A 22095-nucleotide genomic window follows, 5' to 3' on the forward strand; every position below is an offset into this window, starting at 1 on the left:
GTGGGGTAAACCTAAGTACCTAACAGAGGACGATGAGACCAAGTGGGTGTTACAAATTTCACACCGTTAGAGAGATGCTAGGATGTAAGAATGCCTTGTCTTTGAGGGTAATGGTAGTGGATGAAATGGGAGCTCCACGCTAACTCGCCTTCTAGAACATATCACCCGGGAAACAAAAAACAAATTCATGTGTCTCTCGTAGGGAAAATAAATAATATTAGTAGAACGAGACCATATGTTACACTTACAATAAAACTAGTTATTATTTAAGGGGTTGTTTGGCAATTTTGTTATAAACTAGAGACATGATTACGAGGTGACCTCTGAAAGGGTTAGCATGTTTATGAAACTTACCCATTAAGAGGCTACATGAGAGATTAAGAGAGATGCTTTTTTAAGTAAATCAAGCACTTTACCTTTGACCGATTTAGTGGTATCCTCTTAATAAAATTATTTAGAGGCTACCAAACAACCCCTAACCTATAAAACAAAGTTGATAAAATATCCTTTTATGGGTGAAGAAGTTAGGAAAAAGAGACACTTTGGATTGGTAACTTGGTGGTGGACACTATAGGCTCAATTTTATTAACTTTTCTTTGTGAGTGTATGTTGATATAGTCCTGGTTAACTTGTGTCTTTGTTTCCTTATTGTATATTCTTTGAGCTCCTGGCGACTAGATAGAAGTTTCTCGTTTTAGTTATATATATTTGGCCTTTGAAAAAAAATTGGCGGGTCAAGTTAAACGTGTCACGCATATTACCAGATAGTTTTTAATCCCAGTAATGTATTAACTTGTTGATGACATGAAGTCATTGTCATAACAGGAAAATAACCTGTTAAAATTAAGGTGCTTAGATAAGAGTACTATCAGAATAACTGTATAAGTAATCTTTTACTCATTCCGGAAACAAAAACCAATTTATGATGTAGACAAAGTAAATAATATTAATGATCTTTTAAACATGTCATGACAACTTACTAGCATATTCAACCGAACAAGTTAAACGTGTCATGTAATTAGTGTTGAAGTAGTCCACTAATGTTTTAACCTATTATGACTTGAATTCATTTATCATGAAAAAATATATCTATATAAACGTCTATCAAAAAATCCTATATGTCACTCTCTGATTGCTTCTCATTCCTTCTCAAACCACTAGATTGCTTGATTTGTGATTTGCGTTTGACCTGAATTCGCATGTATGAGTCTCACTAAACTCGAATAGTCCTTAAATGGTTTATAGAATTGAATTTATTTATGAAACTCATTTATAATCAAACAATAGTTTTTGCGGATCATATGTCTCACCAAACCCGGATACATCTTAAACGATTTATAACATCTCATTTATATGTGAAATAAACCCTTAATCATCAAACAATAGTTTTTCATCAAACCCGGATAGCCCTTAGACGGGTTATAATATCTCAATTTACTTTTGAGACTCTTTCATCATCAAACCCTAATTTAATTTATTTACTTTACATATTCTCAGTCGCCAATCTTCCTCTCCGTCACCGGTTAACTTCCGATTACCACCCCCATCGTCAACCTCCCATCTCATGCATCAACCACCATCGTTACCTATATCAGCCGTCCCGTTTTCGTAAGACAAATATTTGTGTTCATATTTGTTTAATTTAAAAAAATCAACATGTTGGTTTTTATTTATGTTAATTCGTTAAAATTCTAAAAACAAATACACATCTCAAGTGACAAAATCCAAACGGTTAAAAAATATAATGAACATAACGAACTAATATATACGTATGCAAAACTATGTTAAAAGATAAAAACAAATCATTAAAAAATATAAAATAGCAGTACGAATAAAAACAGAAACCTAAAAACACGAGGCTCAAACTCAAACTAGTATATATATAACCCAGCCCGTTCGACTTCAAACGAGTATCTTAAAACTCAAAAACCTTGTCTACAATTCTTGAATTAATCGTCAACTCGTTCAGTTAGTCAGCAACTGCAAGGTATCATTATTTCTATCTTCCTGTTAATAATAAATCTCCATGCTTCGATCTATTTTATTTTAACTTGAAAAAATATAAAATATAGGAAATAACAATCCATGTGATTTAAATGTACATATTTTGCTTCATACTAATTAAACAACCTACGAACAACAAGAGCTTTTTGGGGTACCGACGTTTTTCGACACATGTGTCGAAATAAAGTCGTTACCTCGAAACACTCATATTGTTCATGTGTTGTTTTCGTATGTAATAAAATATGTACTTTTACATTATGTTTTTTTTATCTTAATACCATGTCGGCTATTACTTACTATATTTTGTATTTTTTAAGTAAATTTTATTTTAAAAAAATATATGCATATACGAGTCATATAGGAGCTATACAAGACATGAAGCCTATACGGCTCGTATAGGAGTTATACGAAACAATGAAACAAAACATAACATTCGCAGACACAAACTGACATAATTCTGGACCTATACAATTCGTATAGGTTTACCTTGTGTTCAAATAACCAATATGGTGTGTGTAACCCAATCCAATGTTTTTATTGTAGGCACAAAATCGTGTTGTGTTTGAAATAATGGTTGAGAGCGGGAAACTTCAGATCAAGAAGTTTGATGGAAAAGACTTTGGTTGGTGGAAAATGCAAATCGAGGATTTGCTGGTTGAAAAGGATTTGGATATAGTATTAGGTGAAAGACCCGAGAATATAAAAGTAGACGAGTGGGAGACTTTAGATAAGAAAGCCAAGGCGGTTATTAGGTTGTCGCTGACGAAGGATGTTGCGTTCAACATTCTCAAGGAAACTACTGCGCGTGGGATTATGGATGCATTGTCTAGTATGTACGAGACGCCTTCGGTGGTGGCTGATAAGGTTAACCTGATACGTGAACTGGTCGACACGAAGATGAAAGAAGGAAGTTCAGTTATATTGCACATCGACTACTTGAATTCGATTTTGACGAGACTTGGGTCGGTTGGTATAAAACTCGAGGATGAGGTTCAGGCTCTATTACTGTTATCATCATTGCCTGATAGCTGGTTAGGGACTGTTACAACGATTACTAGTTTCACCAGTGAGTTAACTTTTAATGGTATTCGAGATCTTATTCTTGGTGAAGACGTCATACGAAGAAATTCAGGTGAATCATTGAGTGAATTAGTGCATGCTAACAGATTAAGGGAAAATAATAGTGGTAGTGGGAGTGGGAGCGGTAATGGGAAAACGAGTCAGTCTAGGACCCATAAAGATGTGGAATGTTGGAACTGCAAGGAGACAGGACACTTTAGGAATCAGTGTCCGACTGCAATCATGGCAGCTGTAGCACAAGAAAGATCTCCGTTTGATACTCGTCAATTTGATTCAAAAATGGATGAATTGTAAGTCTATCTAGCTAATCGCTTGCTTGGTATTGTTTTAGTGTTGGAACATGTCTTAAGATGTTGCTTACTTTTCAATAGGGGTGTAAACGAGCCTAAGATCGGCTCGTTTAGAGCTGCATCTCTAATGCTCGAGCTTGGCTCGTGAGTATCTTTTCAAGTGGGCTCGGCTAGTTTATTATTTAGTTATTTCATTTATATTTTTTGATAATTATTTACATACATATTTATTATTTATATATAATATAATATAATATATATTAGTTTATTATTTTATCATATTTTATGTATAATAATAGTTATAATACAAATAAATTAAATAAAATTATATCAATAAAAAACCTTGTTTAGGCTTGCGAGCGGGCTCTAGCTTGATATTTGAAGCTTGGGCCTGAGCTCGTTTATTAAATGAGCTGAGATAAAGCTCGAGTTTGTTTAAGCTCGGCTCGGTGCAAATTTCTAACGGGCCTATCCCAAGTAGCTCGGCTCTTTTGCTCCCCTACTTTATAAATACTTGTATCTTTGATTTATTATATAGGCTTTCAACTGATGGACAAGACTTCTTTACATCATATGATGAAGTTTATGAAAGCTTTGATTCCATGGGTTTGCAAGAAAAACTCGTGAGAGGCATTTTCGCATATGGTGAGTTTCGTGGTTACATATCTTTCTAAACATTTTTAGTGTTTTAAAAGAGTATAAATATGTGTATGTAATTACATGCATATGAAAGTTTTGACTTCTAAAAGGATATATTTAAGGAGGGTTTGGATCAAATACAAATTAAATTAACGTGCTAACTGTGCGAATCAAGTAGTGTAATTATATATACAAGTAGTGTAATTATGTAATTGCATCGCAGTGTTACACTATGTTGTATATATAGTTACACTACTTTATAAGCACAGTTAGCACAACAAATTAATTTGTACGTTAACTTTCCCCTATATAAGTATACCTGTATAAAATATATTTCTTTTTGACACTTAAGTTATATGAAAATAGGCTTTGAGAAGCCATCTGCAATCCAACAAAAGGGAATTGTACCCTTCACCAAGGGTCTAGATGTGATCCAACAAGCTCAATCTGGAACCGGTAAAACCGCAACTTTTTGCTCGGGTATTCTTCAACAACTAGACTACAACAAGGTGGAATGTCAGGCGTTAGTTTTAGCTCCAACTCGTGAACTTGCAACAAATTGAAAAGGTTATGCGGGCCCTTGGTGTGAAGGTGCATGCTTGTGTCGGCGGGACCAGTGTTCGTGAAGACCAACGCATACTCTCAGCTGGGGTCCACGTTGTCGTTGGTAAACCTGAACGCGTATTCGACATGCTTAGAAGTCACACGTTACATTCTGATTTCATCAAAATGTTTGTTCTCGACGAGGCGGATGAATTGGTTTTAAGACGTTTCAAGGATCGAGTTTATGATATCTTTTGGTTACTCCCGCCAAAGGTTCAAGTTGGAGTGTTTTCTACAACAATGCCACCCGAGGCTCTTAAAGCCACAAGAAAGTTTATGAATAAACCGGTACGAATTCTCGTTAAACGTGACGAACTCGCGTTGGCATGTGTCAAACAATTCTATGTCGTACTCAGTACGACATAGAATTGTTTGACACATGTGTAAATGTTGAAAAAGAAGAATGGAAGCTTGAAACCATGTGTGAGCTTTATGAAGCCTTACCAATCACCCAAAGTGTCATCTTTGTCAACACTAACCGGACAGTTGACTGGCTGACCGATAAACTGAAAAGCCGGGACCACACTGTGTCAGCCACACACGATGGCATGGACCGGAACACGCGTGACATCAGTATGCGTGAGTTTCGGTCTGGGTCATCGCGTGTACTCTTGACAACTGATTATTTGGCGCGTGGAATTGATGTGCAACAAGTGTCACTTGTTATCAACCATGATTTACCTACCCAACCCGAAAACTATCTCCATCGTATTGGGAGAAGCAGGCGGTTTGGTAGGAAAGGTGTTGCCATTAATTTTGTGACATCGGATGACGAAAGAATGCTAGCAGATATCCAGAAGTTCTACAATGTGGTTGTTGAGGAGATGCCTTCAAATATTGCTGATCTGATATGAGTTGATTCAGTTTAGTTATGTGTTTTGGTTTATCTTATTAAATGTTCAAACTGCAGTTTCTTTTTAGTTTAAAACCGACTCGACTGCCATATAACCGGTAAGCAATTATCTGCACTAAATGATATAAATGAAGTCAGTTTCTTGTTATTGTTGTACTTTGCTTGAACTCAAGCTCATGTTTTGTACAGGGCAAACAGTATTATTGTTGGCTCGTTAACTAGTTCCCGACTCGTATACAAGTTCGGTATATTGGGTTTGGTTAATTCCTTGATTTGCAAGTTTGGCGAATTAAGGGTGTTTTAGGGATTACTAATTAATATGTATTAGTAATCAGTAGGGCTGTAAGCGAACCGGACGTCCAGTGGAAGTTCATTTATGTTCGTCCGTATAATAAACGAACCGGATATGAACAAAACAAACAGGTTTCATTCGGTAAGTTTGACCGGCGGACATGGACAGAGGCTGCATTCGTTCAATATTGTTCGTGAACATCCGTCCGATTATATTCGGTAATGTTCATCCGCTCATGTTCGTCCAGTAACGTCTGGATTTATGATTATCCTTTTTGAATTAATATGTAATCGTTATGCTGGTTTGTTCGTTAGAGCCGTTTATGTATGTTTGTCCATTAATGTTCATCAGTGCCCGTTAGTGTTTGTTTTTCAATTAGTGTCCGTGTGTTTATATGTCCGGGCTATGTGTAGTCAGTAGTGGAGGGCTACAATATGGGGGCGGTTTTTGACACGTGGCGTCACCGTCATCAAATGGGTGATTTTCATTTCAGGGTGTAATGGTGTTGTAGCCCCATCACATCATGCGCGCGCGCGCACACACACACATACTAATATAATAATATTATTCAAAAAAATAAAAACGACAACAAATTCTCGTTGCCCACCCCCCCTTGTCGGCCCTCTTACCGCAGGGGTGGGTTTATTGGCTATTTGTCGCCCAACATGCCGACCACTACACATACACTTGGTGTTCATTAGTGCTCGTTTGTTAGTTAGCATCCGTTTACAATATTAACGAGCAGACACAAACAAACACAGACAAACTCAAATCCTTAATAGTGCTTGTTTGTCCGTTAGCATCTGTTTACAATATTAACCATTTCACACCTATGAATTATGATATGGGGCACACACGGGCACCCTCCGCGGTACCTCGGGCATTAAGTGAAAACTATCATTGGTCGGGGATTAGGTACATACATATACATGATTAAAATAACAAATTAGATGAATTAGAAAAATAATTCAAATCATGATTTCTATCATTTATTACTTGTTTATTATATATATATATATATATATATATATATATATATATATATATATATATAAAAGATATTCTCAAAAACTTGGCACTGGTACTCGGTATTATTTGCTAACCTCTATCGAATAGATACAAATATGTTCGATACAAATAATTTTTCTATATTTTATATTAAGTAATTTATAAGAATTTAATAAACATAAAACTCAAATATTTTTGGTAAAATGTTTAATAGTCTGTTATTATACAATTAACAAAATTATTTATACCTAAATTAATTACTTTTTGAAAACTTTTTTTTTTACCTAAAATCAAAAACCGAAACCGAACCGAAACCAAAACCAAACAGTTTCAGATACTTCAAAAACCGAAGTTTTGGTTTTTGGTTCGGTTTTAACCCAAAACCGGATCGAACCGCATCACGCACACCCCTAGTTTAACTAGTTTATAAACCGAATCTGTTTATTGTTGAGTTAACGGCGTTAAACTTTTACCCGCAAATAAGAATAAAATAAAAGTCCGTTGCATTGTATTTGTATGTATAATCCAAAGAAACTCGACTTGAATCCACCGTTATAATTTTGTCGTCAGCTAGCTTCTTCACTAACCAACCAACCAACCAACCAACCGTCGTTCATAATCATATACATATATATACGTACGTACCATTTTACAATATATCAATTAATTACTGATGTCTTCTGACGTACGCAGACGTCCGATCACAACGACCGGTGTAATATCCGATTCGTTTTCGCCAAAATCAAATTCTGACGTCGGAAATAACGATTTCGATCATCCAAAAGCCGATCGGAGAAGAAGCGTGATGCAATACCTGCTCATAACAGAATCAGAGAGTCTCCTCTTAGCTCTGACGCCATTTTTAAACAGGTTGTTGTTATTATTATTATTAGCATTATTATAAATTTATATCCGTTGATTTAGATTCTAATTGTTGTTTACGACTTCAGATAGTGATAAATGATCAAATTAATTAATACATACATGCATGCATGCATGCATGTATTCTCTAGGACTCTAGGTTTATGCTTACTGTAATTAAATCGAAACTGAACTAACCAAACGAACACGAACAGAGGCGAATGCTCGTTCTATTGTGTTCGTGAATGTTTAGTAAATGAACTAGCACGAACAAAGGCCATGTTCATTTACGTTCGTTTATGTTTGTTTAGTAAACGAATGAACATGAACACAGAATTTCGTATGATTAACTAAATGAACGAACACGAACTGTGGAAAATGTTCGTTCAGTTGTGTTTGTGAACGTTTGATAATATGCTCGTTTACGTCCGTGTATGTTCGTTAGTTTAGTAAATGAACGACATGAACAAGGAATATCGTTCGATTAACTAAATGAATGAACACGAGCAGAGGCAATGTTAGTTCAATTGTGCTCGTGAACTTTAGATAATATGTTCGTTTACGTCCGTTTATGTTCGTTCGTTTAGTAAATGAACAAACATGAACAAAGAATATTGTTCGATTAACTAAATGAACGAACACGAACAAAGGTGATGCTCGTTCAATTGTGTTCGTGAACGTTTGATAATGTGTATGTTTACGTCTGTTTATGCTCGTTAATGTTTGTTTGTTTATGTTTGTACATTAAGGTTTTAATGACTTTTGTAATCTTATTATAGAGATTTAAGCAAAAGTATAGAGGCAGATGGGTTTGAGGAGGACAGGTTGGTTTTAGTGACAGAGAATGGTGGGCATCTTTCTCCCCGGGTTCAATAAGTATCTCGTGCGGGCGAAGGAGATGCATTTCTGGGCCTGGTGGTATTGGACAAGAAAAAAGGGAATAATTTATTTCTTCTTTCTGCCTTTCTTTCCCATGACGACTAGGAACGGGCAAATCAAAAATTTCACTTCGAATTTCGGACCTCAACATCCTGCTGATCATGGTGTTTCACGATCAGTATTGGAAATGAACGGAGAAGTGGTGGAACGTGCGGAACCACATATTGGATCACTCCAGTGCGGCACGAAGCCGCGCTTCTGAGTCCGATGCATCATTCACTGAGCAGGAAGATCTTTTGTCAAAAATTGCTAGTGAACTACAGCATCGGATGAGTGACATTGGAATGAAACTTCCTGATGGTCTCGATTTGCCGTATTTTATCCATATGAACTTGCTTGGCGAAGAAGAGGCGGGCGCGCTAGACCCCTCTCTTCTAGCCGAAGTTCTCACGGATTTACAACTTCCTAGTCCAATTATCAGTTGGTACTGGGAGGAAGCCTTCCGTTCTATACTGTTATTACATGGATTTCACTATAAAACAAAAATATACATGAGTATTAATGTATTTTGTGATTAATTATATGCAAATTAACATGTGAATATCATCATCATCATACTCAGTATATCCCACCAATAGCAAAGCTATGGTAGCGTCTGAGAAGGGTAAGATGTAGACAGCCTTACCTCTACCCCATAGGGATAGAGAGGCTGCTTCCGATGAGACCCCCGAATCGATAGTAGTTTTGCATCAAGCCTTGGACATAAGGCACATAGCACTCAATCATCGGGACACCGGCTGATTGGTGCATGTACCATTGTCTTTCGGCTATCAACACCACCACATGATGCCTGATTAACCTTCCGCCACTTTTAACGTTATTTTCACGAGATTACTAAAATAACGTTAAAATTAGTGCGATTTTACTTTTGCCCACCCGAGGGTTCACACATATATACATTATATGTGCGCACCGCAAGCAGGGCGTAAATTAACATGTGAATATGAATGTTAAAAAACACCAACACAAACTTGGTAGCTGGACTAAACCGTTGATAATGACCATTCTCAGTTAGCCAAATTAAATAAAATATTGTTTGTGTTAATTTGTGTTAGTGAACCGTTAACGAACAAAATGATTTTCTTAATAAATAAACACGAACAAGAAGTTTCGTTCGGTTAGGTGTTCGTGAACCGTTCACTTGTCCGATAAAAGCTTAATGAACAAACACAACTAGGCATTCTTCGGTTAGATTCAGTTACAACCCTACTTGCTTCATAATAAATCAGTTGATTTCTACCAACTGAATCAACTTTTTATGGATTCTACATATTTACATAATATTGATTAATTATTGTTATGATGAACAGTTATTATAAATGAATTGTCTGATTAGAAAGTTGTTCCAGAGTCATGCAGGCTTATTTAACCTCTGCATAGTGGTGCTTGTTGCTGTAAACAGCAGGCTCATATTTGAAAATCTTATGAAGGTGCCTGTGTTGATCTTAACTTTATAATTTTTGTTTGTATCGTCGCCGTTCAATTAACCTATATTAATTTTACAGTATGGTTTATTGATCAATGCAAATTTTTGGTTTAGTTCAAGATCATTGAGAGATTGGCCACTTCTTATGTGCTGGTAATGTTGTTTCATTTCTGGACATTTTTTTAAATTGTTTAGCATCATATGATAAATAGTTATATAACTTTTTTTTTAATATTTGCTAGATAAAGCTTTCTGGTTTTTCTTGTAGTTTGTCACTTCCGATCTTCCCACTCGCTGCATACACTGTAGAGAAATTTGCATGGACAAAACGTTTATCCGACTCTGTAAGTAAATAGTTTTAAGGTATATTTGTTTTTATTAATCCCAACTATCATCTTTTGGTCGCTGCTGATGGTCCCGTATTTTAACGTATCTGTTCCCAACGGTCCGCGACTAACAGAATCCTAACGTCGTTACTTGCATGTCGCCAGAAAAACGCTTTTGGCCGGATAAGTTACATTTTTGTTTCCCCCCCAAAAAATGTGAGTTTTCCAACAACCGGAAACTAACGCCGTTAGGATTCTGTTAGTCGTGGACCGTTGAGAACAAATACGTTAAAAAATGGGACCGCCAGCAACCAATTCGTTAGTTGGGACCGAGCAGCAACCAAAATATGATAGTTGAGATTAATAAAAACCAATACACCTAGTTTTAATTGCCAAGCTAAATACAATGTTCGTTTGCATAAGTATATCAATTCACAAAATTTTGAATTTGATGTACTCTTGTAGGTTATTCTCTATCCAGTTTACATGATCTTGAGGTTAGTGTACCATATGCTTATAATTTAATAAACAAGCTTCTTTTAACTTTTCCTTTATTTCCTTTTGCTTATTGCCATTTTTTTTGCTTTTATTTCAGTATATATGTTGTACACTAGTATATATAGTAAATTAACTAGTTAGTTATTGTGAAATGCTTGAATAAATTTTAAGTATGTGATTAAAGTTTAGCAGGTTTGATTCAGCCGTTCTGTCGGGGGTTACACTGATGTTGTTTGCTTGTGTTAATTGGTTAAAGTTGGTATCTTTTGTGCATGCAAATTATGACATGCGCTTGCTCGTGAACTCAATCGATAAGGTAACTAAATATGTAACAGTTATGTTACGTGATCGTCTTGTACGATATTCTGTGGAAAGTTTTCTCAAATAATTTTACAAATTGTTGTGTTAGGAGAAGGAAAAGGAGAAGTCGGCGTCTTCAAGTATCGAGTACTTTTATGATGTCAACTTCAATAGTTTGGCATACTTCATGGTTGCTCCTACATTATGTTACCAGGTACATAACAGCTTTATTTAACTATAACATATATACAATCCTAATATTAACAAAAAACTAAAAATAAAAAAAATTTAATAAACTTTTTTTTACTTGTAGAGAAACTATCCACGCACCGCATGTATCCGGAAGGGTTGGGTGATAAGGCAGACGATTAAATTCATAATATTTACAGGGGTGATGGGATTTATCATTGAACAAGTAAGTCTTCTTAAAAATGTTTAATATTTTGCTTGTGTATTTATGCATTTAAATTTAGAATGGGAGCATGATGGCCTGCTAATGTGGCATCATTTGGGCTTGGGTTGAATTGGGCCATTTTAGTTCCGTTTAAAACGAGCCGGGTTGGGTTGACTCACTAACATGTTTTTTATCCATTTTATTGCTTCTTTATAACTAATGAATGCATTAGTTAGGGTGACAATAATAGGACTGAGCACAGTTCGGTTTGGTTATTAGGCGAAACTGAAGTTATCGGTTTTTTAATATACAAACCATTCGGTTTTTGGTTATTTTTTGTGTCGGTTCGGTTATAGTCGAGTTTCTTTTTTCAATTATGTGTAGACATTGCAAACAAAATTTAAAATAAAAAATGAAAATGATGATTTTAAGTTTGTAAGAGCGTATTAGAGTACCACATATATATTGAATTCTACAAATAAAAATAGGCGTGTGTTACGTGGAACCATACGAATACAAAGTTGCTAGAGTACTAGAGTTTAAAATTCAACAACGTGCTTAATCAAAAAATAATAAAAGTTTAGTCCCAATCTTCATTCGTCATCTTGTTCATCTGCAAAGTTTAGTCATAGTATTCATCATATTCATAATCTTCATCACCATCAATTGGTTCGGTTCGGTTTTTCAATAAAACAAAAATTAACCGTCGGTTAATGCTTCGGTTTGGTTTTTTCGACTAATTTGGTTTCTGTTCGGTTAATTCGGTTTTCTGCTCACCCGTTGACAATAATAATTTGAATCTTCCGTTAAAACAATTTAGGTGGTTATATGCATTAGTATTAAACTTATTTTGACATAGTCAAGTTTGTATGCAGTATATTAACCCCATTGTTAGAAACTCGCGGCATCCATTAAAAGGGGATTTTTTATATGCCATCGAACGCGTTTTGAAGCTTTCCGTTCCCAATTTATACGTTTGGCTCTGTATGTTTTACTGCTTTTTTCACCTTTGGTAAGCCTTCTTTTATTCACTGTTTTTACTTCTGGTTCTTGTTCAGCATTGTGCTAGTTATATTACAAACAATGCTGCTACTGATATAGGTTAAATATACTTGCTGAAGTTCTTCGTTTTGGTGACCGTGAGTTCTATAAAGATTGGTGGATGCGCAAACAGTAGACGAGGTAGACTTTATTTTTTTTTAAAAATCGAAATAAACAGAAAATATATTTTGAAATTTTATTTGCTATAAAATGGTTGCTGACTTGTTTTTTGTGTATGTATTATGTTGGTGCTGATTTTAGTACTGGAGACTATGGAATATGGTAAGCTTATTGTCAAATATTACCAACTAATGCCGATTCTAGAGGGTCAAGTTATTCTACAAAGGGGAACAAAAATGAGAAGGATAAGAAGGATTTGTAGCAACATAAAAAGACCTCTCAAATTTTTTTTAAAAAAAATAAAAAATCATAACTCAAAATTTAATAAAAAAACAAAAAAAGTAAAAACACAAATATATTTCCACCGTCTTTCTAGTTCTCAAAAAAAAACAAAAAAAAAACACAATGCTAAGTGAAAAAAGTCATTGTGTCTTTTTGTTTATCATTGTGTTTTGTGTTTATTTTCGTATTGATTGTGTCTTTTTTTCTTTATACTGTGTTATATTACTCAACATTGTGTTATATTTTGTTCGGCATTGTGTTATATTTTGCGATCTATTGTGTCTTTTTTTAGTTATAATTGTGTCTTTGATCTTGGCATTGTGTCTTTTCGTCATTTTTTTTTATTTTTTTTGAACGGGAATGATGGTGGAAACATTATAGTTTTTAAAATTTTTTCGTTTTGTATTTATATTTTGAGTTATGATTTTTTTATTATTTTTTTTGAATTTATTTTTAAGGGGTTTTTTGTGTGGTCACAAATCTTTCTCACACTTCTCATTTTTGTTTTCTTTTGTATTTTAACTTTACCCGATTTTAGAAGGCCATATTGTCCCTTATTACTTCGCTTTTATTCGGTAATGGGAGCCATTATACAATGTTGTAATCTTGTGAACTGGTTATTTTTTATATTTTTTAATCGTTCGAAGTTATATAAACTATAAAAGTAAATAGTTATTAATTTATAGCTAATGCCTAAAATGTAACTAATATTTATTTTTTATAAAAGATACGATCGGGCCCTAATGGCCACGTCTTTAACCGGTTAGGACACTCTTGCGTAAAGTGCATACACGATGCACTGCTAATAAATGTTTGATTGTTTTCGCAGCCAGTTCATAAATGGATCGTGCGACATATATATTTCCCATGCTTACGTAGTGGCATACCTAAGGTAACGTTTAACGAAGTTGTTTTATATCATCATTTGACATATCAAGTTCTTGATGTATAAAGTTTTAATATTTGAGACATTTGTATTCAGGGAGGTGCCCATTTGATTGCATTCTTTATGTCTGCAGTGTTCCATGAGGTATATCAATATATATATTTTTCTTAAGTAAGATTTACATCTTAATATCTTATTAATTCTTTAAATTAGTCAGTGATAACATCTGATTGTTATTTATATGCATCAGCTTTGTATTGCTGTTCCATGCCATATTTTTAAGTTTTGGGCCTTTCTTGGAATCATGCTTCAGGTCACAATCTCCTTTTTTTCTTTTCTTTTTTACTTTGTTCGATAGTCGATAATAAGAAGCATATATACCGTAACGACACACAATGTTGAAGTTGATCAAAGTCTATTTTCAAATCCATATAACCTCCCAAATCGTTTTATATAAAGATTAAGAAAGATTTTTTGTAATAATGTTGTCCGCAGGTCAACATAACCTGGCTAGTAATATAACGACGCGTATCAACCTAAACTCTTTTGACTCGTTACCCAACCCTTTGACCTTCCCATCTTGTTCTTGGATCAGGTGCCATTGGTGATGCTTACAGATTTCTTGCAACGCAAGTTCCAGAATTCAATGGTACGCGATAGTTTCATATATACTTAACTAATCACGGGTCAATGGGACGAACAGGTTAACCAGGTCAATCAAGCTTTTATATCGTATTCATAATTTTGGGAAAAGTTAAAATGTAAAGGGAGACAAAAATAAGAAGTGTGAGAAGGATTTGCGGCTATAAAAAAACCATCAAAAAATAATAAAAAAAATCATAACTCAAAATATAAATACAAAACAAAAAAAATTAAAAAAACTAAAATGCTTCCCCCGCCATTCCCGTTCCATACAAGACAAAAAAACCGACGAAAAGGCACAATGACGAGAAAAAGGATACAATGATGTAACAAAAAAACACAATAATTTTTTTTCTACGTATCATTTCACTCTTCTCATTTTTGTCCCTCTTTGTAGAATAACCTGACCCATATAATTTTATACAATTAATTAATTAAAAATTAAAATAAAATGCTAGCCAAACCGGCCCAATTTGACCAAACCTGTGATCTTAACGCACCTTGACCCGTTAACCAATTTGGCTGACCAACTCGTTTTCGCCCAATATAGTCTTGGTAAAGAGAAGGTTTTCTCTATTTATTTTATTTTTTTAATTATTTTCTTTTATTTTTTCAGGTGGGAAACATTATGTTTTGGTGCTTTTTTTGCATTCTTGGTCAACCCATGTCTGTGTTACTCTACTACCATGACTTGATGAATAGAAAAGTCAACACTAAATAAATAATATCCTTCCAAACTAGAGAATGATTTATTGCATGTAGTTTTTGCAGGTAATGATATTTTATAATAGTACATTTTTGTTTGATGATATATTTTTGGTAATTATTACAACAATTAGACAACTTTTCTTGCAAGTAACCAATATGAAGAAATAATGATAATAATAATAATAATCTATAATATATATAAACGAAGATATAAAAATCCTACGTGTCGCGATGTGGTCGCTCCCTCTTTTTTTAGAGTCACCAGATTTGCTTGATTTTTAAATAAAGACTTCTCATGCATTTGACCTGAATTCATGGGTATGGGTCTTACCAAACCCATATATTCCTTAAACGGGTTATAACATCTCATTAAATTAAAAATCATTCTCACCAAATATTTGATGTAAAAATTCTATAAAATAGGATATAATAAAAATTAATTTTTTAATTTTTTTTAAAGATATGATTTATAATTAAATTAAAAGTTAAAATACCTTTATTGTGACAACTAACAGATGTATGTAACGTACACAATATAACATATTTGCATATTGTTCTCTTATGGGCATAACCCGAAATAAAGGTGACAAAATTTATTTATGTAAAATAATAATACAGAGCTAATTTCCTAACGAGTCATACGATGTTTTCAAATATATAAAATCTCATATATAAAACAATGGGTTTTACCAAACTAATATAACTTTTAAACCGGGTTATAACATCTAATTTATTTGTGAAATAATATTTATCATCAAATCATAAGTATATAATTATTAATTTCCTTTAAATAAAGGTTCCTCATGCATTTGACCCGAATTCATGGGTATGGGTCTTACCAAACCCATATATTCCTTAAACGGGTTATAACATCTCATTAAATTAAAAATCATTCTCACCAAATACTTGATGTAAAAATTCTATAAAATAGGATATACTAAAAATTAATTTTTTAATTTTTTTTAAAGATATGATTTATAATTAAATTAAAAGTTAAAATACCTTTATTGTGACAACTAACAGATGTATGTAACGTACACAATATAACATATTTGCATATTGTTCTCTTATGGGCATAAACCCAAAATAAAGGTGACAAATTTTATTTATGTAAAATCATAATACAGAGCTAATTTCCTAACAAGTCATACGATGTTTTCAAATATATAAAATCTCATATATGAAACAATGGGTTTTACCAAACTAATATAACTTTTAAACCGGGTTATAACATCTAATTGATTTGTGAAACAATATTCATCATTAAATCATAAGTATATAATTATTAACTTCCTTACAATACATAAAATTAAAATCATATATATATATATATATATATATATATATATATATATATTAATCTTAAAAATATATGAACAAAACCTTCATATTTTTTCTCAAGCCATCAGATTGCTTGATTTATAAATGATGGTTTCTCATGTATTTGACCCGAATTCACTGGTATGGGTCTTACCAAACCCAGATAGCCATTAATATCTCATTATATTAAAAATTAATCTCACCAAATATTTGATATAAAAATCCTATTATTTAAAGATATAATAAAAATAAATATCCAATTTTTTTAACAAAATATTATTTATAATTATACAATTTTATAGTAAAAAATAAGCGGGTTATGGGTCTCATCAAACCCAGATAACTTTTAAACGGGTTATAAAATCTCATTTATTTGTAAAACTCTTTCATCATCAAACCCTAAGTATTATTATTAATTTACGTTCAATAAATAAAATTAAAATACAATAAAAATATATCAATATTTGAAACGTAAATTGTAAAACAAACCCCATAATTAAACCCTGATTTAAATTTTCAATATGGATATAGTTACACGATTTTTTTCTCTTTTTAAGTTTAACTTAAATGAAAAGTTTCACAAAATAATATCCAAATTATAACAAATGAACATAAACAAATAAATATAAAAATTAAGTAGATAATTCATTCAACGTTTCATTAAAAATGAACAAAAACAGCATAAATTAATCAAAATAGGTTCAAGTATATTATTAACTTCTTACAATAAATAAACTAAAATCCAAAAAAATACATTCACAATATTCGAAACGAAAAATTAAACAATCCCCCGTAATACGGCCCCCGTAATACGGGGGACAAAAACTAGTAAGAATAATAGTTGAGGTCAAATAGGAAGTTTGGTTTTTATAAGAAGGCATAACATGGTGACATTTAATAATTTAAAAAAAACAAGAGAAAGGACATTTTGGTCATCACAGATTAATAAAACCCTCTTTACAATCACCATAATAATAATAATAATAGGAGAAAGTTAATGTGCAAATGAAATTAACATGATAAACGTGAGAATCAAGTATAGTAATTATCTATGATATAATTACATAATTAGTCTACTTGTATATATATAAGGGATAACGCATCGCCGACGTGTCGTTATCCTATTTGTTTCAGTAATGCATCGTCGGTGTTCGCTATCATGTCGTCGGCGACGAGATACCAAAGGGACAAAGTTGGAAACTTGAATTAGTGGGGATAAACTTGAAAACACATTCTATGAATGAGTCATTTTGAGAATTTTTCCTAATAATAATGATGATGATGATGATGATGATGATGATGATGATTGTTTGTTATATTTTAAAAAAAATGGTATTGAATTAATAAAAAAACAGCTTTATGGAGGCCAATCAAGATTTTCTAATACTTTTTTACTTCACGTAAGAGTTTTTGATACTAATTTTTTATTAGCATTTTATTTATTATTTAATTTGATTTTTCTCTAAAATTTAGTTCCATAACCTTTTAAAAGATTTCAAAAACACTACGTTCAAACATGGTGCTTCCGGTCTGTAACTTTATTTCAAACCGGTTTCTCAGAGCCGAATGATTTGTTTATTCATAGTGAACACAAAAATTGATTGTTTATGAGTTTGAACCGACTATAACAATTGTCATTAAATAGATGTTGTTTCTTTAAGTGGTCATTAAATAACTTAATTACATATACTAACTCATTTTGTTTGTAACTAAAAACCACTATAAACTTTTAAAGCCTATGGAAGATTGGATATCCAAATCCTACAATGAAAATGGAAGGCACATACAACCTTACAAGTTACAACAACACAAATCCTCAAGAGTTTAGATGTTATAGAGCTTCTAATGCATCATCTTCTCAAACTTAAATGGATCACAACAATTCAAAATGTAACCGTAAGTCAACAAAAGGTCAACGTCAAAAAAATGGAGCTTTAGTGACCCAGGATGCAAAGGAAGAAAAGGGTTGCTAGCTACAAGGCTTATACAATGGAAGGACAAGTCAAAGGGTCAATTAAAAAGAGCTTAAGATGGATTAAGATAAGTACTTAAAGATGGCTTGTGGTTTAAGATCATGAACAATATAACACAAAACCTTTTTGGTTTTCAAATAAGCCCTTTAGACCACTCGCATTCACAACTCGACTAAACTAAATTTTTATTGAATAAATATAAATTGTTAGTTTTTGTTATATTAAAAACTAATTGACAAATACAAAATTTGAACATTCAAATAATCTTTTGAATCAACAAGGTCGAAATAAAAATTTAAACCTATAATTGAAAATAAGAAATCGAAAGAGATTAGAAGTAGAGAATCGGAAGCGATGGAAGTAGTATGAAAATACGTCAACATTATACTCTATAAACATATAACCTTTTTAAAATATTTTTTTTGTCAGATAAGATTATGTTTCTTTAATATTTTAAAGTATTTTTTAAAATTGTTTTGTAGGTGTCGGAATACCTACGGACTCATAGTCGGTCCACCAAACAGGTTGAGTCAATTAATTTAGTTTTCATTTTATATTAATTTAGTATGTAACCAACCGACCGAACAAGTTCCACCTAACGGGAGTGGTCTTAGTGACAAGAAAAAACAGAAGAGAAAGAACTTTAAAATTAAAGTTTTAGTATAAATGCAACCTAACGTGTAATCTTATATTTTTATATGCTATTTGTGCATCTAAAAATATTATGCAAGAGACTAAACATATCTCACATATTAATTAATAATAAAAAGAAAGTTGTGCACATTACAAATGGGTAATTATGAAATTAAGGACTATAGAAAACAGAACCACACTTGCATTTCCAGCCTTCAGGCTCATAGTTGGCATATTGTGAACCAAAATGGACAGTAGGGACTTGAGTTGGGTTACATGGTGCACACCCTCTACACTTGTGCTCACATCTTGGTGGTCTTGACCCAAGTCTACTTAGCACCTCCTCTTCTCTTGCTCTGCCACCAAATCCCTAATTTTTTTTTAAAAAAAATTTTCACAACAATTTTATTACAACCACTAAAAGATAATAAATTTCATGAATTCAACTTATTAAATAAAGTTTAAGAAACAATTCTAGTCACCAAATGTGTAAAATCTTAAATTGCAAATTCACAACATTAATTTAGCAGTAACGCGCTCAATACATAACTAATTTTAAATAAAAAGCGTTACATGTTTTTAAATGTCTCTATTTAAAACGGTCAGAGCAAAAAAAAAACAAAAGTGTTTACATGTGATTCTCTAAAACCACCTACATAAAATTATTTGTGGAATTCAAATAACAAGACACAAAGCCGTCTCCAAGAATTTAAATACATCGGCTTAGCCAAAGCAAAAAGACCCGTTGGCTTTAACGAAAATTTTTTATTCAATAATGTACATGAATAAAACTTTTATCGACTGATTTATTATAAACAGAAACCATTCTGAGCATGTAATTATCTCATAAACCATTGCAAATAACCTTATTTTTAACAGCAAAAAACATATATATATATATATATATATATATATATATATATATATATATATATATATATATGCAATATGTATAAAAAAGTTTGTGCCCCCGAAACTTATGTGTTCCGGCCGATAGTGTGGCTCGTACACCCTCCGAGCCTCCCCTGATAAAGACTAAATAATTTCGTATGGGTCAACCCGACTCGACCCAACCGACACTAAAGTTTTAATCACGTTGACCCGTTATTCAACCCGTTTCGCCACCTTATTTCATTTCACATACCTCTTGCATGTCAATATGAGCCCTAGATGGTTGCAAAACCTGGGCTGTAAAGACATGACAAAGTTAGAATTATTGTGTTTCTTATTTTATTTTATTCTATGCTACAAAATCCAATAATAATAATAATAACACCAACCTTGATTATTTGAAGGTGCAAAATGCATATTTTTTGCACATACACCACTCATCATTACATGCCAAACAATGATGAACAAACAAATTCTTCTAGCCATTTCAAAGACAATTAAATTGCTATGTGTATATATGCATATATAGGTAGAAGATGTATATAAACATATGCATGTATCTATGTATGTGAGTGTATTTGGTATAGATGATAGGAGGACAGAGACAAATGGGGTTGTCAAACTGATAATTTGACTGCAAAGTTTGCTTTATTTTCTATATGATATAAGTCACATAAAAATGTTGTACAATTATATGTATAGCACACAAAATATTGAAATATGATGGTTGTACATAGTGCATCAAAAGTAGTACATAGCCATGGCATTCTATTTGGATGAAACACTGGAGCAAAATCTTAGTTTGAAAAAGGAGATTCTTGGAGTTGAATTGATGTTTGTACGGTAATTGAAGGCCTACAAAACTATAGATGATGATCCATCTACAGTCCATATAGAAAACAAAAAGGCAAAACTAATTATTTTAATATTATATATTGTAGTCACAAAATTTCAAACACAAATATGTTTGTCACGATTTAATTTATAATATTCAAGCATCAATATTATATGATACTCCTTTTACACTAGAATAAGGGGGTGTTTGGATTGCATATTTTTATTAATTTATAATTTATTAATTTTTAGGATTACCCTATATATGAAAGAAAAAATTTCATAAGTTACAATGTTATAACTTATTAATTTAATGAAAAGTTACAAGGAGATAAAATAAAGAATCTCAAACACCTCCTAAGTAAAAATGTACTATGTGTGTTCTTTACTTAATATTCTTAAATTAAGTAAATTAAAGCTTTATTTTTGACAAGGGCGGAAATTCTTAACACAATTCGAAATGGCATGATGAAAAAACATATTTTGGATTGGCCAGTTTACTACCTTAATGATCAAGTCAACCCAAACACAATTGTTAATAAAGGGGGATAACCTCATAACCCGAACACATGTTTAATGAACGTGTGCACACATTAACCCATTTAATTGTTTTTAAAAAGTGCTTATTTAGATTTTAAGATGTTTATTATTTAATATTTAATAATTTGATCATCAATAACCGAAATAAACATAAATAAATAAGCATATTAAGGCCCTTTTTGTTTCCGCTAGTGAAGAGACGTGGATCGACTCACTGGTAGACGATCTACTTTCCTCGGATGTGATTATGCTATTTCACCGATGGTTTCTCTTGGATCTATGTTCTTCCACCTACAAAATGAACAGCACCGTCAACTTACCCCTCAGAAAGGGACAGAGGGGTCCTATTTGGGGTAACCCTCCGGTGTGAGAATAAGTATTTGTGGGAGAAGATAATAATGTGTGAGTAAGGAAATCTGAAGAGTATTGCTTAATAGCTGAATACTCTGTGATTGTATGTTGTCAGGTGATATCTGATGATGCTTCCTTGTGGAGTTGATGCTGTATTTATAGTGCTAGGGTTTCCACTGATTGGGCTCAGCCTTGTTGGCCTCCTCCAATTGCTCTGCGCCACGTGTCCTCTGGGACACCTGGTGCTTTCTCATTGGTTGTAATCACGTGGTAGCACATGTGTCATGCTGAGTTGTCCACCTTTCATTTGGCAGCTGTCAACATCAGCATATTCTTATTCCTTAAAAAGATACCTTCTGGA

General features: G+C 32.8%; 2 pseudogenes across 1 annotated transcript; both read left to right on the plus strand.

Annotated features, from left to right (window-relative positions):
- Positions 1 to 3176: 3176 nt before the first annotated feature.
- LOC143572767 (eukaryotic initiation factor 4A-9-like) lies at positions 3177 to 5513 on the plus strand (annotated as a pseudogene).
- A 1080-nt stretch (positions 5514 to 6593) lies between these two features.
- Positions 6594 to 15237, plus strand: LOC143572778 (diacylglycerol O-acyltransferase 1-like; annotated as a pseudogene). Its single transcript, XR_013142322.1, has 17 exons — positions 6594 to 6676; positions 7555 to 7639; positions 9919 to 9999; positions 10075 to 10148; positions 10264 to 10339; positions 10787 to 10818; positions 11012 to 11135; positions 11232 to 11333; positions 11433 to 11534; positions 12389 to 12525; positions 12615 to 12695; positions 12816 to 12836; positions 13786 to 13848; positions 13939 to 13986; positions 14093 to 14155; positions 14438 to 14491; positions 15101 to 15237. The product of XR_013142322.1 is annotated as a diacylglycerol O-acyltransferase 1-like (transcript).
- Positions 15238 to 22095: the final 6858 nt, after the last annotated feature.

This window comes from Bidens hawaiensis, unplaced genomic scaffold (assembly GCF_021521415.1).
Source record: "Bidens hawaiensis isolate Kalapana, Puna unplaced genomic scaffold, B.hawaiensis_p1.1 tig00026008_1, whole genome shotgun sequence".
NCBI classification, from domain to species: domain Eukaryota; kingdom Viridiplantae; phylum Streptophyta; class Magnoliopsida; order Asterales; family Asteraceae; genus Bidens; species Bidens hawaiensis.